Genomic DNA, 8,907 nt, shown 5'->3' with positions numbered 1-8,907 from the left:
ATTCACATTTTGTTACCTTAATATTAGCGAGAGCCTGATTTTTGTTGCTATAGGCCTGAGAAACTATGATTCATAGTTGATGGGCAACATATTGGCATTTCGTGCTAAAATGTCCAAATAGCCTGCTAAAAGTTGAGCTTCAGATCCAACAGGCTGACCATGAGTATTTCTACTTACTTTGACACGCTCGACAAGATCTAAGTCGTATAAATCTCTAAGCAGCGTACGTCCTCGAACTCTGCGCATCCCACCACTTTCAGCAGAAAAATGATATACTATATTATAATAAAATTGACAACCAAATCAATAATAAAAGTCAACACATGTAAAATGAACTTAACATTACTTTGAAATTCTTCAGGCTCATCAAGTGTCTCTGGCACATTCGAAGATCCAACAACTGTCTGCTGTTCACTATTTGCTTCTTCCGAGTTTGGAGTATTCTGGACAATACTTAAATCTCGTAATCTTCTTCTATGCATTTTTCCTGCAATACACATAAAATAGTTAAAATTTTAGTAACAAATTACAACAATAATAGTACATATAAAATAGTTAAATTATATAACATGACCAAGATTAAAATTATAATATTACATATAATTAAAAAATCATAAAATCTTACTACATCATTATTCGTAAATATCTTCATCCACATCATATCGAACCCATTGATGTTGTGTACTAGTACTAGGGATATTTTCATCTAAGTTTTGTTCTAGAAAAGGTAATGTTTCTGATCTTTCGACGATGTCATCTCTACTTCCATTACCCATGTCAAACAAGTCTCTAGGGGTGTTCCGGAGTACAACATACCAACCCTCATCAGTTGGATCTTTCGAATAAAAAACTTATTTCACTTGAGAGGAAAATACATATGGCTCGTCCATCAATTGTTGTCCAGTGTGAATCAAGCGAGAGAAATTCACCATTGTAAAACCAAATTGATCTTTTTTAATTCTTCGAGCAGTATTAACATCAGCCCAATCACATCGAAATAAGACAACTTTCCATTTGCCATAGTAATCCAACTCAATAATGTCGGTAAGAAGTCCGTATACTCCACATTACCCTTAACCGGATTACTGTCCCTAGCAGTAGCATAACTTGTAATTGAAGAATTAACAACAACTCCACAATTTTGAGTTCTCCTCATTCTCTCGCGATACTTTGTATGAAATCTGTATCCATTGATGAGGAAGGCACTATATCTTTTTAGTACTCTATTCGGACCTTGGGAAAGCCATTTAACTTCGTCATTGATGTCCTTCCCACTCCAAACCTATTGAATCGAAAGTAAATTTAATAATTATAAATGTATTATGTAAAAACATTCTTATTTGATTAACTAAATTTCACGATTATATGTAACTTATTAACTTTAGTTACATACCGTTTGGCTTAACCATTCATGAAAAGATTCTATGAATAACTTATTAATCTCTCGATGTTGTAATCTTCAAGAGTGTGTACGAGATCTTAAAATTTGTTTGTACTCACTATGTTAAAAACAAGTTTAATTAGTTAGAAGATAAACAAATCAAAACAACGAATATGTGAGGAAATTTTAGAACTTACTTGCGTAACGGTTCAACTAAATCGTGGTGAAAAAGTACATATCGATGTGCTTGTATCCACTATATATCATCTAATTCTACAATTTCAACTTTCCTGATTGGTTCTCCATAACTTTGGAATAAATAAGTTTCAGCCAAGTTATGATCATTGAGCCCAGCATTTCTAGTTGGTCTATTCAATCGTGTCTTAACAACTTCTAAATATCTAGAACAGAAGGTCATGCTCCTCTGCCAAGTAGCCTTCAGCAATTGATCGTTCTGGATAACGCTTATTGCGACAATAAGATTTCAATTTTCTTAGGAACCTAAACACGATATACAATATTTATCAAAAGTTGTAACTAAATGTATAGAGGCGAATGAATAAATACTTGACAAATAAACTAGCACCTTTCTATAGGATACATCCATCGATAAAAAACCGGTCCACCAAGTATTACTTCGTGAGGGAGATGGATTACCAAGTGCACCATAATAGTGAAGAAGGAAGGTGGAAAGATCTTCTCCAAATTGCATAAAGTCAAAGCAGCTCGATCCTATACTTTCTTAAGTTCTTCAACATCCAAAACTTTGCCACAAATAGCTTTCATTATATTGGATAGTTCAATTATACAGGACGTCACATTTTTTGACATGCAGCACCGTAAAGCAACTGGGAGTAAATCTTGCATCAAGATGTGGTAATTATGTGATTTTAATGAATATAATCTTCGATCTTTAAGACTCACACATCGAGATATATTTGACGCATCCGCATCTGGGACCTTTATATCCTTCAACACCATGCAAAACTCCTCTTTCTCTTTCTTTGACATTGAAAAAATAGAAGGCGGCAACAGATATTTCCCATTCGAAAGTACTTGAGGATGAAGATCACGTCGAATTCTCATGTCAACTAAATCAAGTCAACTCTGAAGATTGTCTTTTGATTTTCCATCGACATTTAAAATTGTCCCAATTATGTTCTCGCAGACATTCTTCTCAATATGCATGACATCAAGATTGTGGCGTAAAATGTTGTGCTCCCAATAAGGCAACTCAAAAAAAATACTCATTATTTCCACAAGTCCGCCTCATTAGGATCATCCTCTTCGTCAGATTCATCATCAAATTCATCCCTCTATCTTCTCCTTGTTTGCGTGATAGGTGGTTGATTCATCCTCCCGTAACTAAAGTTGATATCTTTTAACATAAACAAGATTTCAGATCCAACGGTCTGCTCAAGAGCTCCTCTGTACTCTTCAGTACCGTCAAATAGAGTCCTCTGAAATCTAAATTTATGAGTTCTATCTAACCACCGACGATGGCCCATGTAAGAGAAATTCTTCCCATTTTACAACCACTTCGAACAAGTTTGCGCAGCACAACAAGGACAGGCATAACGTCCTTTAGTACTCCAACCCGATAAATTAGCATAAGTAGGGAAATCATTAATTGTCCACAATAAAGCTGCACGTAAATTAAAGTTCTCCTTTCCTAATACATCATATGTCTCAACACCCGGCCATAATTGTTTTAATTCTTCAATAAGTGGCTGCAAATAGATGTCAATATCATTTCCGGGACCTTTCTCTTCAGGGATAATCATTGATAAAATAAATGAAGATTGTTTCATGCAAATCCATGGAGGCAAATTGTAAGGAACAAGCACTACAGGCCAAGTACTGTACGAAGTACTCATGATTTTAGAAGGATTAAAGCCATCAGCTGCTAGCCCAAGCCTCACATTCCGAGGATCGCTTGCAAAGCTTGGAAATTTACTGTCAAACGATTTCCAAGCTAAAGAATCAGCAGGATGCCTTAATAATCCATTATCGGTTCGTTGATCATTATGCCACCTCATAGAATCGGCCGTCTTAGATGACATGAAAAGCCTTTGAAGTCTTGGTATTAGGGGAAAATATCGCATAACCTTGACTGGCTTCTTTCTTAAATGTGCCCCACCTTCATCCCCATTCACATTTTCTGTATTCCCATTCATCCAACGAGACTTACCGCAACATGACAAGATTGTTGGTTCTTCTGATCACCCCAATACAATATACAGTCATTTGGGAAACTATGAATTTTATCGTACCCAAGGCCCAAATCTTTTATTAGTCTCTTCATATTTTGACAAGATTGGGGGATTTTTGCAAACGGAAACATCTCTCTCAGAAACTCTAGCAGTATTGTAAAAGAGTTTCCGGTCCACTCTTCCAAACATTTTAAGTGAAATAGACGAATACAGAAAGACAATTTTGAATATTTTGATCCCTCGTAAAGTTCTTCGTTCATTTCGTTAAGTAAATTGTAGAACTTCGCCGCTTCTTCATTTGGCTCCTCATCAGGTGCACTTGTTCCCGTTTCATAAAAAACATTTCCACCAATATTACAATCGTCGGATGCAATAAAGTTAGGTGAAAATGATTGCTCACCATAATTGTGCATATTAAATGCATCCCGCAACATACCTTCCATGTCATCTTGTCTAACATACTGGTGGTAATTAGTATCAGGATAAGTCGGATTAATCGTTGAAGAAGTTCCACTAGATGTACACTCTCCATGGAAAATCCATTTTTTATACCCCGAATAAAGCCATCAACAATTAGATGCTCGTAGACAACTTCACGAAAATGCCAATTGATGTTGTCACACTTCTTACACGGGCAAAGAATCATATTCTCTTGGCTTGCATTTTGAAATGCAAAATTTAGAAAAGTTTGTACTCCATTTCGATAGGCATTGCTTACCCTTGACAATTTCATCCAAATCCTATCCATTTCGTAGTTGTTGAAATCTAAAGTTGACAATAAATTGCGTTTACTAAAATAGATAATATATATCAAGTATAAATTATCTAATAGGTGTAAACTAATTCAGGCAGGGGGATTTTAAAGTGTATATTTATGTATTACGTAAGTTAAGTAAGCTTTGTAAGTTATGTAAGTTATATTATGATATACATTTATGTAAGGTATGTAAGTTATGTAACTTATGATATGATACATATTTATGATATATATTTATGTATTATGTGGGTTAAGTAATTTTTATTGTTAATTTTATAAGTGATGAGTTTATATTAGAAAATAGTTTAGTAAATTAATAAATATGAGTAAAACATATAATTATGTTGTTTGATAAAAGTAAATATTGATTTTAAAAATTAATTATTTTTAATTTTAATTTTATTAATATAACATTTTATATTATTTTGAATAATTTTGAATAAAAGATACATATGATAATTTGAATATCTTATTTTCAAAAAAAGAATAATTTATTTTAATGTTTTAATAAATAAAATCGATTTACTATGTTCTACATTAAATGATAAGTAATCAATATTTTTTAAAATTTTGAATTAAATAAAATTTATTATAATTATCAAACTCATTTAAAAAAAAATTAAAATATTGAACTTTTTAATGAAATGAAAATTAATACTCGAATCAACAAACAATAATAATAATAATAATTATTATTATTATTAAAGCTTAAAATAATAATAATAGTTCAGAATTCGGATGTTTGGAATTTAACATGCATGATGTATATAAATTTCAATGGTTAGATTATTAAATTATTAATTATATAAATAGTTATAAAAGTGTACTAAATTATTTTAATTTTTATAAGGGGTTTTTCCTATATATACTATCTAATTTTAGTGATTTTTTTTAAAAAAATAAAGAGTATTTTTAAAGATTATAGGTAAGAATAAGTATTATATTAAAATAAATATCAAATAAAAACATTTTTATTATATCTTTAAATAAATTAAAGAAACTTAATTCATGTTAATTCCAAAAGGTAACAATTAAAATACATTTAACTTTGGCATTATATTTATTTTTCATGTAATTTGTGTAAAATGTTAACATAACGTATAAATGTTACGAGCTAAATTTGTTAAATTATGACTAAATTGACAGAATATATAAATATTACGATTTAATTTGTTAAATCAAGATCAAATTGATAGAATATATAAACTTAAGATCTATTTGTTTTGTGTAAACTATTTATGGAAAATAATTTAGGAAAAAATATATTGATTTTATGAAAAAATATATTTGACCATATAGAGACATGTTAAAAGCAAAGGAATTCTAAAGTTAATAACACACATTGGATCGGCAGCAAAATTATTATCAACAATAACTACTTCAAAAAAAACAAAACAAAACAATCATAGAAAACCAAAAAAGACTAGTTTCCCAAATATCTTAAACAACGAACTAAGAACCTTCCAGACATCTCAACAACAGTTTTTCTTTCAATTTTCTAAATGAAATTCAAGAACGAGGAGTTGTTAATATAATAAATAAATAAATAAATAAAAGTGGTAATCCTCATATTAGTGTTCAACTTTTTACCTTTATTTGATATAACAAATGGGGTTTGGACTTCTAGCCCAAGTTCTAATGTATGAATAAAGAGATCACAAAGGGATTTGACAGATACCAAGAAACTAAATGTAAAGACATCATAAATTGATAAAAGGTAAGCATTTCATGGTAATGTCTACCAGAATTGCTTGAGACTGCTTTGAAGAGCTGGCTTTGGGCAACATTCATTAAAGTTCATTCCCTTTTACATTTTAACGTTTTCTTTAAATAATATCATTTTAAAGTATAAACTAGCTTTATTTTTTTAGTGTGCAATTTGCTGATAAAATTTTCAATATTTAATATAAGATAAATCTATTCTACTTAAAAGAGTTGAATGGACCTACTGTGCCATAAATAGCATGGTGGAATATATGCATGGATATGATGATAATATTTCTGCTACAATGGGGACAAGAGAAACAGTTTTGTAAATATACATACCTCTTAAAAATTGTAATTTGGATGGTAGAGTCGATTAAATTGAATGGCAATTTAAATTACACCTACAAACAATGAACAGGCACAAAATTGAAAAATAATCTAAGGATAAACAAGAATAGTAATTTAAAAAATGAAATAAAAGAAAATAAAAGATTAACTAACCTTTTCGCTATCTAGGCTTTCTGTGTATTGCTTTAGTGTATGAAAAGAGTAGCAAATGCAGGTCCTGATAATTTGATGCCAAACTACTAGAAAAGAGCCACTCAAATGGGTTTTCTATGCCTGCCCTTGAATCACCTACAACACTAAGGAAACAGAATTGTAAAAATTAGGGTTTGTTTAAACAAAAATGTGGGGTTAAAAAGATCCAAATAAATCAAGCTAGATAGACTATATATACAATCAGATAAGCAACAAGGATTCAAACCAAAAGGAAAATGAAGTAGAATTTTTAGGAGTAAAACTCAAATGAAGACCACCGGATTACTTTCTGACCAAAGTGTAAACTTATTAATATTTCAGTGACCATGAGTGCAATTCACCCAAATTTTTATAAATAAAATTATTTACCACCGACATCAGATAATAGGTAAATACAAAACGAGTTGTAAAAGGAAAATCAAATTATTTGCTAGTTATTGACAGTGCAAATTTCATATAGGCGGTATTCAAGTTTTGTACAGGTTCAGATTTTGCATGTATATTATAGTTTGAGTGAGCTTCCATTCGAAAACACTGTTGCAGATAGCAGGAAACTTAATGCAGCAATAATAAATTTAGCTAGGTCCCTCCTTTTTTGGAACTTATATATCAAAAAATTATTAACAACCCTTTACAATATCTAATAAAGATACATGCATATACGACATTACATGGAAAGATATAATGTCTTGTTCCAATGTGAACCAGTTTACTCTTCTGGTCAAGTATTGTGACAGAACGCGCAGTTATTGAAGCCTCGTAGAAGCTTACCGTAACAATGAAATTAGTTTAAAACAATAAATGCGAAGGGCCCAAATTGATTAAACTACTAAACCAACATCATCTATTATAAAATTTACAAGTGGAAGGAAGGTTGAGTGCTGAGCATTAACAACAGAAAGCATTAACAATAGAAATCTACATTCCCTGGGTTTCTATTAAAATAAACAACAGAAAGTGTCAAAAGAGGAGAGGCATTTACCAATTGATTGCAATAATGGAGACCGACGACGACGCAGCAGAGGGTTAGCCGAGGGCGATGAAGTAGTGGTAGGGTCAGCTTCTTCACCAGCGGATCGGTTGGGATTTAGACTTAGGGAAAATTTAGGGATTTGGGGGGAATAGCCTGAGTTGGGGAAATTTTGCTAAGGGAAAAAACAAGAAGTATCGGAGGAGTGAAATGGGGTAAAACGAATGAAACCAAAACGACACAGTTTTGGGTATCAAGAAAATGACATTTGCAGCGTTTATAAAGAAGCGCCAGTAATTCAGTTTTTTTGTGACTTTTCTAGGATAGCGCCACTAATTCCTAAACTGAGCCATATAAAATGACGTAGTTTTCATTCAGTTTCTCATATTCTTAGTGGTGTTTATACGATAGCGCCACTAATTCCTAAACCGCACAACATAAAACAATGTAGTTTTCATTCGATTTCTCATATTTTTAGTGGCGTTTATAAGATAGCACCACTAAATCCACTACCCGCGGAATAAAACGACGACGTTTCAATACAATTTCTCATACTTTTAGCGGCGTTTATGACCTAGCGCCACTAACTCCACTGTCCCTCCAAGTAGAACGACGCCATTTTCATTCTTTTAATCATATTTTTGTGGCATTTTTTAATAAGCGCCACTAACCGTGCCACTTAAAACGGCTGCATTTTTATTCAATTCCCCATATGTAAAACCAATACGGCGCCGCTTTGTTTAAATTTAAATGTTTTTTGTGGCGTTTTAGACTAAACACCGCCAATGCCTTTGATTTAAACACAAATTTTAATAAGTATAATTAAGCCCAAAACCAATACACTAAACCCAATACCCTAAACCCTATAGACTAAACCCTAAACAAAATACCCAATACCTTAAACCCTATAGATTAAACCCTAAACCCTAAACCCAATACCCTAAACCTTATAAACTAAATTCTAAACCCAATACCCTAAACCTTGAACTTAAATTTTAAACCTTAACCCCTAATTCCATGCACCCAAAATTCGTAACCATAAACGTCAAGATTCTTATTGCTTGTTTAAACCTTAAAATAATTTGATTTTTTCTCATTTTTATCAATACTCCTAATTACCTTAAAACCATAATACTCTAATAGTCCCTAATAACTAAACCCACTAATAGTAAAAAAGAAAATCAATATTTTTCAACTTTTTGCTAACCATAATTTAAGTGAGATAATTATTAATTTCGAAAAAATAATTTTCATAAACATAAACATAATCTTCAAATATATGTTGGATTGATATTCCATTTGCCAAATGCATCATTTTGCCATTTCACTTTTTTTCCCT

The 8,907-nt window shown here is 31.6% G+C and overlaps 1 long non-coding RNA gene across 1 annotated transcript; it reads right to left on the bottom strand.

Annotated features, from left to right (window-relative positions):
* Positions 1 to 447: 447 nt before the first annotated feature.
* Positions 448 to 7,788, bottom strand: LOC107961176 (uncharacterized). The gene is made up of 4 exons (XR_005908043.1): positions 7,581 to 7,788; positions 6,560 to 6,702; positions 6,398 to 6,459; positions 448 to 487 (listed from the first exon to the last, which is right to left on the bottom strand). It is a non-coding gene; the product is annotated as an uncharacterized lncRNA (long non-coding RNA).
* Positions 7,789 to 8,907: the final 1,119 nt, after the last annotated feature.

This window comes from Gossypium hirsutum, chromosome A13 (assembly GCF_007990345.1).
Source record: "Gossypium hirsutum isolate 1008001.06 chromosome A13, Gossypium_hirsutum_v2.1, whole genome shotgun sequence".
NCBI lineage: Eukaryota > Viridiplantae > Streptophyta > Magnoliopsida > Malvales > Malvaceae > Gossypium > Gossypium hirsutum.
The sequence above is the reverse complement of the archived record's forward strand: the minus strand, read 5'-3'. Positions and strand labels throughout refer to the sequence as shown.